Below are 17,944 nucleotides of genomic sequence, written 5' to 3' on the forward strand. Positions count from 1 at the left end.
GAGTATTTCCAGCATTTCTTGTTTTTATTTCAGATTTCCAGCATCTGCAGTATTTTGCTTTTAATTAAGGCAGTGAATACTACTGCTCACGGCTCCAGGGGGCATGTAGCAACCAGCCAATCTGCAGACCTGACTCTCTGTGGCTAGACAGTGGCCTCCACACTTCTTTGCCTGATACCTGCAGGTAGGGAGCCTCGGCTGTGTATTGGTGGGGGAGCAGGCTCACCTATGTTGCCCGCTGGGATTTGTAGTCTTTAGCCATCTTTAGGCAAATGGGCGGGGTCGGGGGCGGCCCCAGTCTTGGGACTACAACTCCCAATTTGCGCTTGCTGATGCAATGTGTAGGTGCTGATGTTGCTGCTCTTTGTTCAGATTCAGAGTGAGAGCCGGGAATGGGAGAAGGGAATTGAGTAAGAGTGGCTGAAGCACTGTAACAACCGTAAATAGACTGTAACAACATCAAATATATATACACAAAGAGAGAAATCAACATTATACATAGTGGCACAATCTGTGAGTAAAGTGGATTAAAATTTCCGTTCATCTGGAAATCAACAAATAAGTACGAGGAAATTAAACAGGAAATTTATCACTGTCTGTTGGGGAGAGTGGTTTGTGGACGAGATCATCGCCCTTTATCGGTAAGAATTGGCTATTGTTTACAGATTTGGAATGTCTGATATCTACAAGTGAGTGAACGGTTTCAAAACACGAGGCGAGATTTTGTACATCGACTGGTTTGGGTTAGAACCGGGGGGTTGCGCAGAAATAAAGAAGGATTTTGTTCTCTCTCCAACACATGGAAACACATTGTTGTTACAAAAAAAAAAACGCAAAACAAACGAGAGCTTGTGAACGGTTTACCGGATCGTCGGTTCAGGAAATCCTGTTTGGACTGATTGCCGGCAGGAGAGAGAGCAAACATCTGATTGTATAAACCCTGAAGGTGACCCTCTCCAAGGGTCTGTCATTAATTGGGAATTGAGGACGGCGGTTTGTTTTGTGGAGCGTTTACCCACCTAGACACTGAGAGGAAAGACACACACAAGAAAGTAAAGATGGTGCTGACGCTGAATGTTATTGTTCCTTCCATGTGATCGGGGAGAGTTTTGTTTACATTGTGTTCAAGAACACGTTAAAAATGATTAAAGTCCCTGGATAAATAAAACTTTGGGGAGAAACACAAGCATCGAGGAGCACAGATTTTCCCTATAATGATCGTTTTATTCTTTTTGAAAATAATGTTAGTAGATAAACTCAAATTTTTAAAAAAACAAAGCGGATCTTTAGCTTGTGGCATTCCTGGGATGATCAAGAGAGGGCGCATAGTCTCTGCTGGAACTGGCATTGCTCTTTGTTTACCAGCTGACGCTCAGTTTCCAAACGGATGTGATGGGGTTTTTATGCCCTTTGCTGACTCGAACTCTCTCCCAAGTCCAGAACAGCTGATCCCTTCTCCCAGCTGGCGTCAGGCAAGCCTCCGGAGTTTATATGTCCCAGGAACTCCGCAGCCCCTCAGCCTCAGCGTGTGTCTCAGCATCGAGTTCGCTCCCTTCTTTCTTCAACTGATTTACCGGAGTAAGCCTTTTTGCACTGATCGAGTTGAGGGCCGGCAGTGCTGGAGGAATAATAAAAAAATCTGTGTAAAAAAATAAAATGCCGGTCTCCAAGAACTGGGCAGCAACGGATTAGTCAGACGCAGGGCCAGTCCTAATCTGAAGTTGACATTTGATGACAGTAAAGTTGAAACGTGGCTAATTCTGAACGTGTAGGAGAGGTACTGTTTAGGAAGCGTTTTTCCAAGAGGCATCGTTCTCCTGGTTGTCTGTTGCTGGGAGATTGATGCTTCCTGGGATCGGTGGTGCATGTTTTAATGCACCATCTATAAAAGCACGTATGTTTCTACTTACGTTGTTAAACATGTTAGGGGACCCTGCCTGACAGCAACAGGGAATTTCTAACCGTGAAATTGTTGTCAAATGTTGAGTGTCTAATTATGTTTATATGTGTGTAGTTCTGTGTGTAATTATGTTTGTGTGTCGTTCTGTGTAATGTTTGTGTGTTGTGCTGTGTGCAGGTCCATTCTGTGTGTAATGTTTGTGTGTAGTTCTGTGTGTAGGTCATTCTGTGTGTAATGTTTGTGTGTATTGTTTGGGTGGAGTTATGTTTGTATGTCGTTCTGTGTAATGTTTGTGTGTTGTGCTGTGTGTAGGTCATTCTGTGTGTAATGTTTGTGTGTTGTGCTGTGTGTAGGTCCATTCTGTGTGTAATGTTTGTGTGTATTGTTTGGGTGTAGTTATGTTTGTATGTCGTTCTGTGTAATGTTTGTGTGTTGTGCTGTGTGTAGGTCCATTCTGTGTGTAATGTTTGTGTGTATATACGTCATGTGATCAATTACTGGCTTGATTGATGCTGCAAGTCAACGGTGAAATTTACGCACGCCTTATGAAACACTCCCCTACAATATGACCGTAATTATAACTGAAATAACGAAAGTGCTCCCAATCCCACCCTTGTGGACCCCTGCAGATAGATAACATAAATGCTGTCACAAGAGTTCAACTGGGTCCTCGTGTATAGTAGTTCATTGTTAGGAAGCTTATGCAACATTTCCTTGTTTCGTAACAGCCTTGTTATTTTTCCTGTTTGGACTGATTTAAATCGCAGCAGTATCAATTCGTAAACCCCACCCCCAATACAGATATATATGCCTCTATTAAATTAATATATATGGCAACCTCCCCATATAAATACGGACAATGCATTAAACAAACTTAGAGCTCCCAGTAAAAATGAAATCACAGCTGCCCTCCCACAACTCAGCTGATATCATTGAACAGTGCATAACAAAAGGGTCCTGGGCAGTGTTCAATTAATTCATGGAATGTTATAGCACAGAAGGAGACCAGTCAGCCCATCATTTCTGTGCCAGCTCCTTGGCGGGTCCCACACCCATTCTCTTTCCCCATGGCCCTGTAAAGCTTTTCCCTTCGAGTATTTACCCAGTTCTCATTTGAAAGTTACGATTCAATCCACTTCTATCACCCTTGCAGGCAGTGCATTCCAGATCATAACGACTCGCTGTGTTTAAAAAAAGGTTCCTCCTGTTTGCCTCTGATTCTTTTGCCAATCACCTTAAATTTGTGTCCTCTGGTTGCCAACCCTTCTACCACTCCTCATTCTTCATACCAAAATTTATCTCAGCTGGGACAGTGGTGATGTGATAATTGGTCTCACTGCCCTGAGGTAGGAGAGAAAAATATACTGGACCACCAGCCTCTATTCAGAAACCAGGAAAATCTTCTGGAAATGGGACAGCATGGATTTAATGTGCCAAATTGCCTCTTCTGTGCCATAATGACTATAAGTATGGAATTTGGGCAACATTGTCCTATAAATCCAGCGGTCACCAGCTAGGAATACATTAACGCCCAGTGGAGTGAAAGGAGACCCGGTTACAGACATGGTGTGAGGCTACAGGCGGAATGGAGCATGCAGCAATAATCTGCTCAGCTCAATCATATGGCCACTCCCTGAAAAACCCATGAATCAGGGGGGTAACAGACAGGACAGAACCCAATGGAAAATCAGCTGCTCCAGGACTGTACTCATTAGAGAATCAGATCCTCCAGGACTGTACTCATTAGAGAATCAGCCCCTCCAGGACTGGACTCATTAGAGAATCAGATCCTCCAGGACTGTACTCATTAGAGAATCAGCCCCTCCAGGACTGTACTCATTAGAGAATCAGCCCCTCCAGGACTGGACTCATTAGAGAATCAGATCCTCCAGGACTGTACTCATTAGAGAATCAGATCCTCCAGGACTGTACTCATTAGAGAATCAGATCCTCCAGGACTGTACTCATTAGAGAATCAGATCCTCCAGGACTGTACTCATTAGAGAATCAGCCCCTCCAGGACTGTACTCATTAGAGAATCAGCCCCTCCAGGACTGTACTCATTAGAGAATCAGCTCCTGCAGGACTGTACTTATTAGAGAATCAACCCCTCCAGGACTGTACTCATTCGAGAATCAGCTCCTCCAGGACTGTACTCATTAGAGAATCAACCCCTCCAGGACTGTACTCATTAGAGAATCAGATCCTCCAGGACTGTACTCATTAGAGAATCAGCCCCTCCAGGACTGTACTCATTAGAGAATCAGATCCTCCAGGACTGTACTCATTCGAGAATCAGCTACTCCAGGACTGTACTCATTGGAGAATCAGCTCCTCCAGGACTGTACTCATTAGAGAATCAGATCCTCCAGGACTGTACTCATTGGAGAATCAGCTCCTCCAGGACTGTACTCATTGGAGAATCAGCTCCTCCAGGACTGTACTCATTAGAGAATCAGCTCGTCCAGGACTGTACTCATTAGAGAATCAGATCCTCCAGGATTGAACTCATTAGAGAATCAGCTTCTCCAGGAATGGACTCATTAGAGAATCAGCTTCTCCAATACTGTACTTATTAGAGAATCAGCTCCTGCAGGACTGTACTCATTAGAGAATCAGCTCCTGCAGGACTGTACTTATTAGAGAATCAGCTCCTGCAGGACTGTACTCATTAGAGAATCAGATCCTCCAGGACTGTACTCATTAGAGAATCAGATCCTTCAGGACTGTACTCATTAGAGAATCAGATCCTCCAGGACTGTACTCATTAGAGAATCAGCTCCTCCAGGACTGTACTCATTAGAGAATCAGATCCTCCAGGACTGTACTCATTAGAGAATCAGATCCTCCAGGACTGTACTCATTAGAGAATCAGATCCTCCAGGACTGTACTCATTAGAGAATCAGATCCTCCAGGACTGTACTCATTAGAGTATCAGATCCTCCAGGACTGTACTCATTGGAGAATCAGATCCTCCAGGACTGTACTCATTAGAGAATCAGATCCTCCAGGACTGTACTCATTAGAGTATCAGAGCCTCCAGGACTGTACTCATTAGAGAATCAGATCCTCCAGGACTGTACTCATTAGAGAATCAGATCCTCCAGGACTGTACTCATTAGAGAATCAGATCCTCCAGGACTGTACTCATTAGAGAATCAGATCCTCCAGGACTGTACTCATTAGAGAATCAGATCCTCCAGGACTGTACTCATTAGAGTATCAGAGCCTCCAGGACTGTACTCATTAGAGAATCAGAGCCTCCAGGACTGTACTCATTAGAGAATCAGATCCTCCAGGACTGTACTCATTGGAGAATCAGATCCTCCAGGACTGTACTCATTAGAGTATCAGAGCCTCCAGGACTGTACTCATTAGAGTATCAGAGCCTCCAGGACTGTACTCATTAGAGAATCAGAGCCTCCAGGACTGTACTCATTAGAGAATCAGATCCTCCAGGACTGTACTCATTAGAGTATCAGAGCCTCCAGGACTGTACTCATTAGAGAATCAGATCCTCCAGGACTGTACTCATTGGAGAATCAGATCCTCCAGGACTGTACTCATTAGAGTATCAGAGCCTCCAGGACTGTACTCATTAGAGAATCAGATCCTCCAGGACTGTACTCATTGGAGAATCAGATCCTCCAGGACTGTACTCATTAGAGAATCAGATCCTCCAGGACTGTACTCATCAGAGAATCAGCTTCTCCAGGACTGTACTCATTAGAGAATCAGCCCCTCCAGGACTGTACTCATTAGAGAATCAGATCCTCCAGGACTGTACTCATTGGAGAATCAGATCCTCCAGGACTGTACTCATTAGAGAATCAGATCCTCCAGGACTGTACTCATTAGAGAATCAGATCCTCCAGGACTGTACTCATTAGAGAATCAGATCCTCCAGGACTGTACTCATGAGAGAATCAGATCCTCCAGGGCAGTACTCATGAGAGAATCAGCCCCTCCAGGACAGTACTCATTGGAGAATCAGATCCTCCAGGACTGTACTCATTTTAGAATCAGCTCCTCCAGGACTGTACTCATGAGAGAATCAGCCCCTCCAGGACTGTACTCATGAGAGAATCAGCCCCTCCAGGACTGTACTCATTAGAGAATCAGATCCTCCAGGACTGTACTCATGAGAGAATCAGATCCTCCAGGACTGTACTCATGAGAGAATCAGATCCTCCAGGACTGTACTCATGAGAGAATCAGATCCTCCAGGACTGTACTCATTAGAGAATCAGATCCTCCAGGACTGTACTCATGAGAGAATCAGATCCTCCAGGACTGTACTCATGAGAGAATCAGATCCTCCAGGACTGTACTCATTCGAGAATCAGCCCCTCCAGGACTGTACTCATGAGAGAATCAGATCCTCCAGGACTGTACTCATTCGAGAATCAGATCCTCCAGGACTGTACTCATGAGAGGATCAGCTCCTCCAGGACTGTACTCATGAGAGAATCAGCCCCTCCGGGACTGTACTCATGAGAGAATCAGATCCTCCAGGGCAGTACTCATGAGAGAATCAGCCCCTCCAGGACTGTACTCATTGGAGAATCAGCTTCTCCAGGACTGTACTCATTAGAGAATGAGCTCCTCCAGGAGTGTACTCATTTTAGAATCAGCTCCTCCAGGACTGTACTCATGAGAGAATCAGCCCCTCCAGGACTGTACTCATGAGAGAATCAGCCCCTCCAGGACTGTACTCATTCGAGAATCAGCTCCTCCAGGACTGTACTCATGAGAGAATCAGCCCCTCCAGGACTGTACTCATTGGAGAATCAGCCCCTCCAGGACTGTACTCATTCGAGAATCAGATCCTCCAGGACTGTACTCATGAGAGAATCAGATCCTCCAGGACTGTACTCATTCGAGAATCAGCCCCTCCAGGACTGTACTCATGAGAGAATCAGATCCTCCAGGACTGTACTCATTCGAGAATCAGATCCTCCAGGACTGTACTCATGAGAGAATCAGCTCCTCCAGGACTGTACTCAAGAGAGAATCAGCCCCTCCAGGACTGTACTCATGAGAGAATCAGATCCTCCAGGACTGTACTCATTCGAGAATCAGATCCTCCAGGACTGTACTCATGAGAGAATCAGATCCTCCAGGACTGTACTCATTAGAGGTTCAGATCCTCCAGGATTGTACTCAGTAGAGAATCAGATCCTCCAGGACTGTAGTCATTAGAGAATCAGATCCTCCAGGACTGTACTCATTAGAGAATCAGCCCCTCCAGGACTGTACTCATTGGAGAATCAGCCCCTCCAGGACTGTACTCATTAGAGAATCAGCCCCTCCAGGACTGCACTGATTACAGAATCAGCTCCTCCAGGACTGTACTCATTAGAGAATCAGCCCCTCCAGGACTGTACTCATTAGAGAATCAGCCCCTCCAGGACTGTACTCATTAGAGAATCAGCCCCTCCAGGACTGTACTCATTAGAGAATCAGCCCCTCCAGGACTGTACTCATTGGAGAATCAGCCCCTCCAGGACTGTACTCATTAGAGAATCAGCCCCTCCAGGACTGCACTGATTACAGAATCAGCTCCTCCAGGACTGTACTCATTAGAGAATCAGCCCCTCCAGGACTGTACTCATTAGAGAATCAGCCCCTCCAGGACTGTACTCATTAGAGAATCAGCCCCTCCAGGACTGTCCTCATTGGAGAATCAGCCCCTCCAGGATTGTACTCATTAGAGAATCAGCTTCTCCAGGACTGTACTCATTAGAGAATCAGATGCTCCAGGACTGTACTCATTAGAGAATCAGCCCCTCCAGGACTGTACTCATTAGAGAATCAGATGCTCCAGGACTGTACTCATTAGAGAATCAGATGCTCCAGGACTGGACTCATTAGAGAATCAGCCCCTCCAGGACTGTACTCATTAGAGAATCAGATCCTCGAGGACTGTACTCATTTGAGAATCAGATGCTCCACGACTGTACTCATTAGAGAATCAGATGCCCCAGGACTGTACTCATTAGAGAATCAGATGCCCCAGGACTGTACTCATTAGAGAATCAGATGCTCCAGGACTGAACTGATTAGAGAATCAGATGCTCCAGGACTGTACTCATTGGAGAATCAGCCCCTCCAGGACTGTACTCATTGGAGAATCAGATCCTCCAGGACTGTACTCATTGGAGAATCAGCCCCTCCAGGACTGTACTCATTGGAGAATCAGCCCCTCCAGGACTGTACTCATTAGAGAATCAGCCCCTCCTGGACTGTACTCATTGGAGAATCAGCCCCTCCAGGATTGTACTCATTAGAGAATCAGCCCCTCCAGGACTGTAATCATTCGAGAATCAGCCCTTCCAGGATTGTACTCATTGGAGAATCCGCTCCTCCAGGACTGTACTCATTGGAGAATCAGCCCCTCCAGGATTGTACTCATTGGAGAATCCGCTCCTCCAGGATTGTACTCATTGGAGAATCCGCTCCTCCAGGACAGTACTCATTAGAGAATCAGATCCTCCAGGACTGTACTCATTAGAGAATCAACCCATCCAGGACTGTACTCATTGGAGAATCCGCTCCTCCAGGACTGTACTCATTAGAGAATCAGATCCTCCAGGACTGTACTCATTAGAGAATCAGATCCTCCAGGACTGTACTCATTAGAGAATCAAACCATCCAGGACTGTACTCATTGGAGAATCAGCCCCTCCAGGATTGTACTCATTAGAGAATCAGATCCTCCAGGACTGTACTCATTGGAGAATCAGCCCCTCCAGGACTGTACTCATTAGAGAATCAGATCCTCCAGGATTGTACTCATTAGAGAATCAGATCCTCCAGGACTGTACTGATTAGAGAATCAGCTCCTCCAGGACTGTACTCATTAGAGAATCAAACCATCCAGGACTGTACTCATTGGAGAATCAGCCCCTCCAGGATTGTACTCATTAGAGAATCAGATCCTCCAGGACTGTACTCATTGGAGAATCAGCCCCTCCAGGACTGTACTCATTAGAGAATCAGATCCTCCAGGATTGTACTCATTAGAGAATCAGATCCTCCAGGACTGTACTCATTGGAGAATCAGCCCCTCCAGGACTGTACTCATTGGAGAATCAGCCCCTCCAGGACTGTACTCATTAGAGAATCAGATCCTCCAGGACTGTACTCATTGGAGAATCAGCCCCTCCAGGACTGTACTCATTGGAGAATCAGCCCCTCCAGGACTGTACTCATTAGAGAATCAGATCCTCCAGGATTGTACTCATTAGAGAATCAGATCCTCCAGGACTGTACTCATTGGAGAATCAGCCCCTCCAGGATGTACTCATTAGAGAATCAGATCCTCCAGGACTGTACTCATTGGAGAATCAGCCCCTCCAGGACTGTACTCATTGGAGAATCAGCCCCTCCAGGACTGTACTCATTAGAGAATCAGCCCCTCCAGGACTGTACTCATTGGAGAATCAGCCCCTCCAGGATTGTACTCATTAGAGAATCAGATCCTCCAGGACTGTACTCATTAGAGAAGCAGCCCCTCCAGGACTGTACTCATTAGAGAATCAGATCCTCCAGGACTGTACTCATTGGAGAATCAGCCCCTCCAGGACTGTACTCATTAGAGAATCAGATCCTCCAGGACTGTACTCATTGGAGAATCAGCCCCTGCAGGACTGTACTCATTAGAGAATCAGCCTCTCCAGTACTGTACTCATTGGAGAATCAGCCCCTCCAGGACTGTACTCATTGGAGAATCAGCCGCTCCAGGATTGTACTCATTAGAGAATCAGCTCCTGCAGGACTGTATTCATTCGAGAATCAGCCCCTCCAGGACTGTACTCATTGGAGAATCAGCCCCTCCAGGACTGTACTCATTAGAGAATCAGCCCCTCCAGGACTGTACTCATTGGAGAATCAGCCCCTCCAGGATTGTACTCATTAGAGAATCAGATCCTCCAGGACTGGATTCATTCGAGAATCAGCCCCTCCAGGACTGTACTCATTGGAGAATCAGCCCCTCCAGGACTGTACTCATTGGAGAATCAGCCCCTCCAGGATTGTACTCATTCGAGAATCAGCCCCTCCAGTACTGTACTCATTGGAGAATCAGCCCCTCCAGGATTGTACTCATTCGAGAATCAGCCCCTCCAGGACTGTACTCATTGGAGAATCAGCCCCTCCAGGATTGTACTCATTCGAGAATCAGCCCCTCCAGGACTGTACTCATTGGAGAATCAGCCCCTCCAGGACTGTACTCATTCGAGAATCAGCCCCTCCAGGACTGTACTCATTGGAGAATCAGCCCCTCCAGGATTGTACTCATTCGAGAATCAGCCCCTCCAGGACTGTACTCATTGGAGAATCAGCCCCTCCAGGATTGTACTCATTCGAGAATCAGCCCCTCCAGTACTGTACTCATTGGAGAATCAGCCCCTCCAGGATTGTACTCATTCGAGAATCAGCCCCTCCAGGACTGTACTCATTGGAGAATCAGCCCCTCCAGGATTGTACTCATTCGAGAATCAGCCCCTCCAGTACTGTACTCATTGGAGAATCAGCCCCTCCAGGATTGTACTCATTAGAGAATCAGCCCCTCCAGGACTGTACTCATTGGAGAATCAGCGCCTCCAGGACTGTACTCATTGGAGAATCAGCCCATCCAGGACTGTACTCATTGGAGAATCAGCCCCTCCAGGATTGTACTCAATGGAGAATCAGCTCCTCCAGGACTGTACTCATTGGAGAATCAGCCCCTCCAGGACTGTACTCATTGGAGAATCAGCCCATCCAGGACTGTACTCATTGGAGAATCAGCCCCTCCAGGATTGTACTCAATGGAGAATCAGCTCCTCCAGGACTGTACTCATTGGAGAATCAGCCCATCCAGGACTGTACTCATTGGAGAATCAGCCCCTCCAGGATTGTACTCAATGGAGAATCAGCTCCTCCAGGACTGTACTCATTGGAGAATCAGCCCCTCCAGGACTGTACTCAATGGAGAATCAGCCCCTCCAGGACTGTACTCATTGGAGAATCAGCCCCTCCAGGATTGTACTCAATGGAGAATCAGCCCCTCCAGGACTGTACTCAATGGAGAATCAGCTCCTCCAGGACTGTACTCATTGGAGAATCAGCCCCTCCAGGACTGTACTCATTCGAGAATCAGCCCCTCCAGGATTGTACTCAATGGAGAATCAGCCCCTCCAGGACTGTACTCAATGGAGAATCAGCTCCTCCAGGACTGTACTCATTGGAGAATCAGCCCCTCCAGGACTGTACTCATTGGAGAATCAGCCCCTCCAGGACTGTACTCATTGGAGAATCAGCCCCTCCAGGACTGTACTCATTAGAGAATCAGCTCCTCCAGGATTGTACTCAATGGAGAATCAGCTCCTCCAGGACTGTACTCATTGGAGAATCAGCCCCTCCAGGACTGTACTCATTGGAGAATCAGCCCCTCCAGGACTGTACTCATTAGAGAATCAGCTCCTCCAGGACTGTACTTATTAGAGAATTAGATCCTCCAGGACTGTACTCATTAGAGAATCAGCCCCTCCAGGACTGTACTCACTAGAGAATCAGCCCCTCCAGGATTGTACTCATTGGAGAATCAGCCCCACCAGGACTGTACTCATTAGAGAATCAGCCCCTCCAGGACTGTACTCACTAGAGAATCAGCTCCTCCAGGACTGTACTTATTAGAGAATTAGATCCTCCAGGACTGTACTCATTGGAGAATCAGCCTCTCCAGGATTGTACTCATTGGAGAATCAGCCCCTCCAGGATTGTACTCATTAGAGAATCAGCTCCTCCAGGACTGTACTTATTAGAGAATTAGATCCTCCAGGACTGTACTCATTAGAGAATCAGCCCCTCCAGGATTGTACTCATTGGAGAATCAGCCCCTCCAGGACTGTACTCAATGGAGAATCAGCTCCTCCAGGATTGTACTCATTGGAGAATCAGCCCCTCCAGGACTGTACTCATTCGAGAATCAGCTCCTCCAGGACTGTACTTATTAGAGAATTAGATCCTCCAGGACTGTACTCATTAGAGAATCAGCCCCTCCAGGATTGTACTCATTGGAGAATCAGCCCCTCCAGGATTGTACTCATTGGAGAATCAGCCCCTCCAGGATTGTACTCATTAGAGAATCAGCCGCTCCAGGACTGTACTTATTAGAGAATTAGATCCTCCAGGACTGTACTCATTAGAGAATCAGCCCCTCCAGGACTGTACTTATTAGAGAATTAGATCCTCCAGGACTGTACTCATTAGAGAATCAGCCCCTCCAGGACTGTACTCACTAGAGAATCAGCCCCTCCAGGATTGTACTCATTGGAGAATCAGCCCCTCCAGGACTGTACTCACTAGAGAATCAGCCCCTCCAGGATTGTACTCATTGGAGAATCAGCCCCTCCAGGATTGTACTCAATGGAGAATCAGCTCCTCCAGGATTGTACTCATTGGAGAATCAGCCCCTCCAGGACTGTACTCATTCGAGAATCAGCTCCTCCAGGATTGTACTCATTGGAGAATCAGCCCCTCCAGGACTGTACTCATTAGAGAATCAGCCTCTCCAGGACTGTACTCATTATAGTATCAGCCCCTCCAGGATTGTACTCATTGGAGAATCAGCCCCTCCAGGATTGTACTCGTTAGAGAATCAGCCCCTCCAGGACTGTACTCATTAGAGAATCAGCCCCTCCAGGATTGTACTCATTGGAGAATCAGCCCCTCCAGGACTGTACTCATTAGAGAATCAGCCTCTCCAGGACTGTACTCATTAGAGTATCAGCCCCTCCAGGATTGTACTCATTGGAGAATCAGCCCCTCCAGGATTGTACTCATTAGAGAATCAGCTCCTCCAGGACTGTACTCATTAGAGAATCAGCCCCTCCAGGACTGTACTCATTAGAGAATCAGCTCCTCCAGGACTGTACTCATTAGAGAATCAGCCCCTCCAGGACTGTACTCATTAGAGAATCAGATCCTCCAGGACTGTACTCATTAGAGAATCAGCCCCTCCAGGACTGTACTCATTAGAGAATCAGATCCTCCAGGACTGTACTCATTAGAGAATCAGATCCTCCAGGACTGTACTCATTGGAGAATCAGATCCTCCAGGACTGTACTCATTAGAGTATCAGCTCCTCCAGGACTGTACTCATTCGAGAATCAGCCCCTCCAGGACTGTACTCATTCGAGAATCAGCCCCTCCAGGACTGTACTCATTGGAGAATCAGCCCCTCCAGGATTGTACTCATTAGAGAACCAGATCCTCCAGGACTGTACTCATTCGAGAATCAGCCCCTCCCGGACTGTACTCATTAGAGAATCAGCCCCTCCAGGACTGTACTCATTAGAGAATCAGATCCTCCAGGACTGTACTCATTAGAGAATCAGATCCTCCAGGACTGTACTCATTCGAGAATCAGCCCCTCCAGGACTGTACTCATTAGAGAATCAGCCCCTCCAGGACTGTACTCATTAGAGAATCAGATCCTCCAGGACTTTATTCATTCGAGAATCAGCCCCTCCAGGACTGTACTCATTGGAGAATCCGCCCCTCCAGGATTGTACTCATTCGAGAATCAGCCCCTCCAGTACTGTACTCATTAGAGAATCAGCCCCTCCAGGACTGTACTCATTAGAGAATCAGCCCCTCCAGGACTGTACTCATTGGAGAATCAGCCCCTCCAGGATTGTACTCATTCGAGAATCAGCCCCTCCAGGACTGTACTCATTGGAGAATCAGCCCCTCCAGGACTGTACTCATTAGAGAATCAGCCCCTCCAGGACTGTACTCATTGGAGAATCAGCCCCTCCAGGACTGTACTCATTCGAGAATCAGCCCCTCCAGGACTGTACTCATTGGAGAATCAGCCCATCCAGGACTGTACTCATTGGAGAATCAGCCCCTCCAGGACTGTACTCATTGGAGAATCAGCCCCTCCAGGACTGTACTCATTGGAGAATCAGCCCCTCCAGGATTGTACTCAATGGAGAATCAGCTCCTCCAGGACTGTACTCATTGGAGAATCAGCCCCTCCAGGACTGTACTCATCAGAGAATCAGATCCTCCAGGACTGTACTCATTCGAGAATCAGCCCCTCCAGGACTGTACTCATCAGAGAATCAGATCCTCCAGGACTGTACTCATCAGAGAATCAGATCCTCCAGGACTGTACTCATTAGAGAATCAGCCCCTCCAGGACTGTACTCATTAGAGAATCAGATCCTCCAGGACTGTACTCATTGGAGAATCAGCTCCTCCAGGACTGTACTCACTGGAGAATCAGCTCCTCCAGGACTGTACTCATTAGAGAATCAGATCCTCCAGGACTGTACTCATTGGAGATTCAGATCCTCCAGGACTGTACTCATTAGAGTATCAGCTCCTCCAGGACTGTACTCATTCGAGAATCAGCCCCTCCAGGATTGTACTCATTCGAGAATCAGCCCCTCCCGGACTGTACTCATTGGAGAATCAGCCCCTCCAGGATTGTACTCATTAGAGAACCAGATCCTCCAGGACTGTACTCATTCGAGAATCAGCCCCTCCAGGACTGTACTCATTCGAGAATCAGCCCCTCCCGGACTGTACTCATTGGAGAATCAGCCGCTCCAGGATTGTACTCATTCGAGAATCAGCCCCTCTGGGACTGTACTCATTCAAGAATCAGCCCCTCCAAGACTGTACTCATTAGAGAATCAGCCCCTCCAGGACTGTACTCATTAGAGAATCAGCCCCTCCAGGACTGTACTCATTGGAGAATCAGCCCCTCCAGGATTGTACTCAATGGAGAATCAGCTCCCCCAGGACTGTACTCATTGGAGAATCAGCCCCTCCAGGACTGTACTCATTGGAGAATCAGCCCCTCCAGGATTGTACTCATTGGAGAATCATATCCTCCAGGACTGTACTCATCAGAGAATCATATCCTCCAGGACTGTACTCATCAGAGAATCAGATCCTCCAGGACTGTACTCATCAGAGAATCAGATCCTCCAGGACTGTACTCATTAGAGAATCAGCCCCTCCAGGACTGTACTGATTAGAGAATCAGCTCCTCCAGGACTGTACTCATCAGAGAATCATATCCTCCAGGACTGTACTCATTAGAGAATCAGCTCCTCCAGGACTGTACTCATCAGAGAATCATATCCTCCAGGACTGTACTCATCAGAGAATCAGATCCTCCAGGACTGTACTCATCAGAGAATCAGATCCTCCAGGACTGTACTCATTAGAGAATCAGCCCCTCCAGGACTGTACTCATTGGAGAATCAGCCCCTCCAGGACTGTACTCATTAGAGAATCAGCCCCTCCAGGACTGTACTCATTGGAGAATCAGCCCCTCCAGGATTGTACTCATTAGAGAATCAGCCCCTCCAGGACTGTACTCATTGGAGAATCAGCCCCTCCAGGACTGTACTCATTAGAGAATCAGCCCCTCCAGGACTGTACTCATTAGAGAATCAGCCCCTCCAGGACTGTACTCATTGGAGAATCAGCCCCTCCAGGATTGTACTCATTCGAGAATCAGCCCCTCCATGACTGTACTCATTGGAGAGTCAGCCCCTCCTGGATTGTACTCATTAGAGATTCAGCCCCTCCAGGACTGTACTCATTAGAGAATCAGCCCCTCCAGGACTGTACTCATTAGAGAATCAGCCCCTCCAGGACTGTACTCATTGGAGAATCAGCCTCTCCTGGATTCTACTCATTAGAGAATCAGCCCCTCCAGGACTGTACTCATTAGAGAATCAGATCCTCCAGGACTGTACTCATTGGAGAATCAGCCCCTCCAGGACTGTACTCATTAGAGAATCAGCCCCTCCAGGACTGTACTCATTGGAGAATCAGCCCCTCCTGGATTGTACTCATTAGAGAATCAGCCCCTCCAGGACTGTACTCATTGGAGAATCAGCCCCTCCAGGATTGTACTCATTAGAGAATGAGATCCTCCAGGACTGTACTCATTAGAGAATCAGATCCTCCAGGACTGTACTCATTAGAGAATCAGATCCTCCAGGACTGTACTCATTAGAGAATCAGATCCTCCAGGACTGTACTCATTAGAGAATCAGATCCTCCAGGACTGTACTGATTAGAGAATCAGATCCTCCAGGACTGTACTCATCAGAGAATCAGCTTCTCCAGGACTGTACTCATTAGAGAATCAGCTTCTCCAGGACTGTACTCATTACAGAATCAGCTTCTCCAGGACTGTACTCATTGGAGAATCAGCCCCTCCAGGACTGTACTCATTCGAGAATCAGCTTCTCCAGGACTGTACTCATTAGAGAATCAGCTCCTCCAGGACTGTACCCATTGGAGAATCAGCCCCTCCAGGACTGTACTCATTAGAGAATCAGCTCCTCCAGGACTGTACCCATTGGAGAATCAGCCCCTCCAGGACTGTACTCATTAGAGAATCAGCTTCTCCAGGACTGTACTCATTAGAGAATCAGCCCCTTCAGGACTGTACTCAGTAGAGAATCAGCTTCTCCAGGACTGTAGCCATTAGAGAATCAGCTCCTCCAGAACTGTACCAGGTGGAGATTCAGCCCCCACTGGGCACTACCCAATGGACTATCAACTCATTCAGGACCCAATGGAAAATCAGCCCCTCCAGCCCTCTACCCAATGGGGAATCAGCTTCTCCAGTACTCTACCCAATGGAGAATGGGCCCCTCCAAGACTGTACCCAATGGAGAATCAGCATCTCCAGGACTGCACCCAATGGGGAATCAGCTCCTCCAGGACTGTACCCAATTGAAAGTCAGCCCCTCCAGGTCTCTATACAATGGAGAATCAATCCATCCAAGACTGTACCCAATGGAGAATCAGCCCCTACAGCACTCTATCCAATGGAGAATCAGACCCTTCAACACAGTACCCAATGGAGAATCAGCTCTTCCAGGACTCTACCCAATGGGGAATCAGCTTCACCAGGACTCCACCCAATGGGGAATCAGCTTCTCCAGTACTCTTCCCAGTGGAGAATGGGTCCCTCCAAAACTGTACCCAATGGAGAATCAGCTCCTCCAGGACTCTACCCAATGGAGAATCAGCTTCTCCCGGACTCTACCCAATGGGGAATCAGCTTCTCCAGTACTCTACCCAGTGGACAATCAGCTCCTCCAAGACTGTACCCAATGGGGAATGGGTCCCTCCAAGACTGTACCCAATGGAGAATCAGCTCCTCCAGGACTCTACCCAATGGGGAATCAGCTTCTCCAGTACTCTACCAAGTGGAGAATGGGCCCCTCCAAGACTGTACCCAATGGAGAATCAGCTCCTCCAGGACTCTACCCAATGGAGAATGGGCCCCTCCAAGACTGTACCCAATGGAGAATCAGCATCTCCAGGACTCTACCCAATGGGGAATCAGCTCCTCCAGTACTGTACCCAATTGAAAATCAGCCCCTCCAGGACTCTATACAATGGAGAATCAATCCATCCAAGACTGCACCCAATGGAGAATCAGCTCCTTCAGGACTGTATCCAATGGAGAATCCGCCCCTACAGCACTCTATCCAATGGAGAATCAGACGCTTCAAGACTGTACCCAATGGAGAATCAGACCCACCAGGACTGTACCCAATGGAGAAACAGCCCCTACAGCACTCTATCCAATGGAGAATCAGACCCTTTAACACAGTACCCAATGGAGAATCAGCTCCTCCAGGACTGTACCCAATGAAAAATCAAGAACTCCAGGACTGTACCTCGTAGAGACTCAGCTCCTTCAGGACTCTACCCAATGGGGAATCAGCTTCACCAGGACTCCACCCAATGGGGAATCAGCTTCTCCAGTACTCTACCCAGTGGAGAATGGGTCCCTCCAAAACTGTACCCAATGGAGAATCAGCTCCTCCAGGACTCTACCCAATGGGGAATCAGCTTCTCCCAACTCTACCCAATGGGGAATCAGCTTCTCCAGTACTCTACCCAGTGGAGAATGGGTCCCTCCAAGACTGTACGCAATGGAGAATCAGCTCCTCCAGTACTCTACCCAATGGAGAATCAGCTTCTCCAGTACTCTACCCAATGG

General features: G+C 47.6%; 1 protein-coding gene across 3 annotated transcripts in view; it reads left to right on the top strand.

The window, feature by feature from the left end:
- The first annotated feature begins 309 nt into the window (after positions 1–309).
- The window catches only part of klhl24a (kelch-like family member 24a), a 50,451-nt gene continuing 32,816 nt past the window's right edge, over positions 310–17,944 (top strand). For all 3 annotated transcript variants that reach the window (XR_010975941.1, XM_068041932.1, XM_068041934.1), the window contains exon 1: positions 310–641. The gene's annotated coding sequence lies outside the window, so the exon portion shown is untranslated. The remainder of the gene's footprint in view (positions 642–17,944) is intronic.

This window comes from Heterodontus francisci, chromosome 11 (assembly GCF_036365525.1).
Source record: "Heterodontus francisci isolate sHetFra1 chromosome 11, sHetFra1.hap1, whole genome shotgun sequence".
NCBI classification, from domain to species: domain Eukaryota; kingdom Metazoa; phylum Chordata; class Chondrichthyes; order Heterodontiformes; family Heterodontidae; genus Heterodontus; species Heterodontus francisci.